We start from the raw sequence: 3,162 nt of genomic DNA, 5'->3' as shown, positions 1-3,162 counted from the left end.
CCCCCCCATTAAAACCTGCCTAATCTCTATACAATGAACTGGGGCCTGATAAAAGTGCTTAAATACTGTGACTTGTTTTTGGTCAAATAATGCACTCTACTGGTTACAAGCTGCCTGGTGTCTTTCCTGTTCAAAATGCAGATGATTATTAAAGGGTTTCTAAACCCTCCGGTTTTTTTTTGCATATATCTACTGCTAGCAAGCAGCAGATATATGCAAAAAGTTGTTTTTTTTTAAAACCCGCTTTAACAGCAGTTTAAACTTACCCCGTCTTCGCCGCGCGCTCCCGTCCAAGAATCCAAAACTGCTCGCGCGGGCGCATGCCCAGTTCAGATTAACGGCCGGGAGACTAGCAGAGACGCAAGGTAAGTCTATGGACGCGTGCACCCGCATGCAGACACTGCGGGATCGGAAGTGCCAGCAAGGAAAGAGGAATCAGCGCTGGATCGGAGAGCCGCCGCACCGCTGGAGGGACAGATGAAAACCTCAGGAAAGAAGAAGAAGATTGGATTAAGAGACATCATTTAAGATAAGTGCTAACATTAATATTGGGGGGAGGGAAAACGTTTTTTGCCTTTTAATGTCACTTTAAGTAGGGAAGTCAGTACAATATGTTGCAATTGTTTTTTTCTGGGAGGTAAATACACATTGTTTTTTATGAACAGCATCCTACCAAAGCTGCTTTAAAGTAGTATTAAGGTCTGGGCGTTTTTTACCATAATACATTCTCTGCATTAGGGTAAAAACGACCCAGCACCTTTTTTTTCTACCCCAGTCCCCCCCACACTTACCTGTCAGCTGCGCTCGTCCCCCCCGCCGGTCCGAAGCGATCCTCCGTTCCCCCGAACTTCTGGGTTGCGGGGGTAGGATACTGATGGCAGAGGAGCCATAGGCTGCTTCTGCCATCAAAGAGGGAAGCGGTGTGACCTGCCACAGGGCTGTGTGTGTCTATGGACGCACACAGCCACTGCGGAAACGAGCGCGCACGGGTGCCTCCACTAAAACTATGGTGGCACCCGTGCAGGGGGTGGGGGGAAAAACACTGCGGGGAGCCACTAGACAATGAGGAAATAGAAACTTTTAAAGAAAAAGAGCAACAGCCTCCAGCAAAGGAGGGTCTCCTTAAAGGAGAAATAAAATAAAAAAATAGGCTTTAATATCACTTTAAATATGGTCTATAAAGTTACAAAACTATCACTTAAATGTGGAATTTTGGGATGCAAAACTGCATATGGTCTGTCATTTTCAAAATGCAGCCCCATAGAGATTGTTACAATACGATTTATGCATTATGTAAAATATTCCTTTATTTTAACAGTAGTCAAAAGTTTTAAGTACTGCAATGCCGTGTGTACCATAATCATTACATTGTAATATTGGAAATATAAACTAAAAGAAATTGTAGAACTATTGTGTATGCTTTGTATGTCATTTTACTTGTAGTGCACTCTGAGAAATCTTAACTTTTATATTTCTTGGATTTCGTCAGAAATACAATAATTGTAGAAATACAACAAATGCTGGATGTGGCAAATTATAACTGGAATCTGAAAAATATAAATGTAAACATGGGCTCCCCCAAGATAAATGTGTATGTGGTTTGGCCAGTGAGGTCTGGAATAAATTGTGGAAATATTACAAACACTGTATGTAGCATATTAATTCTACTCTAATAAATTGAATGTTCAATTGATTTTGTTTAAAAGCTTTATTGGTGTCACAAATCGAGGGAAGTATTATTATTATTATACAGGTATTATATAGTAGGCCCTTGTGTGAACAGTTGACAGAATCTCCCGGGGTGCAGGCTCTAAGCATCAGTGGATTTCTCCAGAGCACCTGATTTGTAGAGATGTGCCCCCAGGCCACACCTCTACCTCTCCTTATCTCCTGGCTGAGTGGAGGAACTCCCCTAGGTGCGAATCTGCTCGTCATCAGAAATCTCTGTATGGTATAGACTTATTTCTTTAATGACCTATGTATGTTTTATAGAGCTAGTGTGTTAATTTTGAGTTAATTGGATCTTTACTCTAATATTTATATGGATCTCACAGGCCACCTCTATAAACCTCTTGATAAAGCTACGGCGAAACGCGTCGAAGAATGGACAAGTACAGATTTGTCAGAAGAAATATGGAACAATATGAAATATGTGACTATAATTACCCAATCAACTATGGACATTGGTATAATGTACTCAATGTTTAAAGATATTAATTATTGCCATTGTGCATAATACAAATCTGTACGGGATCCTAGAGGTGTTATGCTGATTACACATGTAATGTGATCTTGTCATAAATGATTGTGTTACGTTTAATGAATTCAATGTTTGCTAGCCAGGATATTAATCTATATTAATTTATTAAATATGTATATATTATGAAATGAGCTACGTGTCATTATATATAGGTGCACCTCTTTGCATTGTCTAGAAGTCACCTAAAAAGCCCCATTCTCTTTGGTGGTTATTTATGAAATTATTCAGGGGTTGGTGTCTCCTTCTGGTGCTGATCCCAACATGTTTTCATTAATGTGAAACATGGCTTTGCTATTTTCTGGCTCTTGTCTCTGACATAATAGAATGTCATTTTATTTATTTTTTAAACCTACCCCGTCTCTCAATTCCTACTTACAATGCTGACAAATGCAGCTGCTTACAGTCTCAAGCACAAGCTATGCTGTTAAATATGCCACTGTTTGTCAAATGGTATGAAGTTGAGGAATTTAGGTTTTTAGCTTTCTTTTGTTTTCTGTCTCATTTGTAGCCAATTACTGCTTGATAAAAAATCATGTGTTGCAGCAAAAACTAAAAATGACTTTTTTTTTTTTAACCAGATAAAATGAATCATATAGGGCTGCTGATGCTTTACCAAGAAATAATGCATAATTGAAAAAAAATTATTACACATCCAAATGGATGCATTGTGCCAAGTGTAAAGTTTGGTGGAGGGGGATTATGGTGGGGGGTTGTTTTTCAGGGGTTGGGCTTGGCCACTCAGTTCCAGTGACGGGAACTCTTAAGGCATCAGCATACCAAGACATTTCGGATAATTTCATGCTCCCAATTTCATGCACTAGAACACTAGTAAAGCAATATGCTGCTACTGATTAACTTGCGCCCCCAAAACTGTAGCTGCCCCTCCAGCCCCCCCCCCCCTT

This window comes from Nanorana parkeri, unplaced genomic scaffold, assembly GCF_000935625.1.
Source record: "Nanorana parkeri isolate BGI_ZX_2015 unplaced genomic scaffold, ASM93562v1 scaffold854, whole genome shotgun sequence".
NCBI lineage: Eukaryota > Metazoa > Chordata > Amphibia > Anura > Dicroglossidae > Nanorana > Nanorana parkeri.
Note: the sequence above shows the minus strand (reverse complement) of the source record.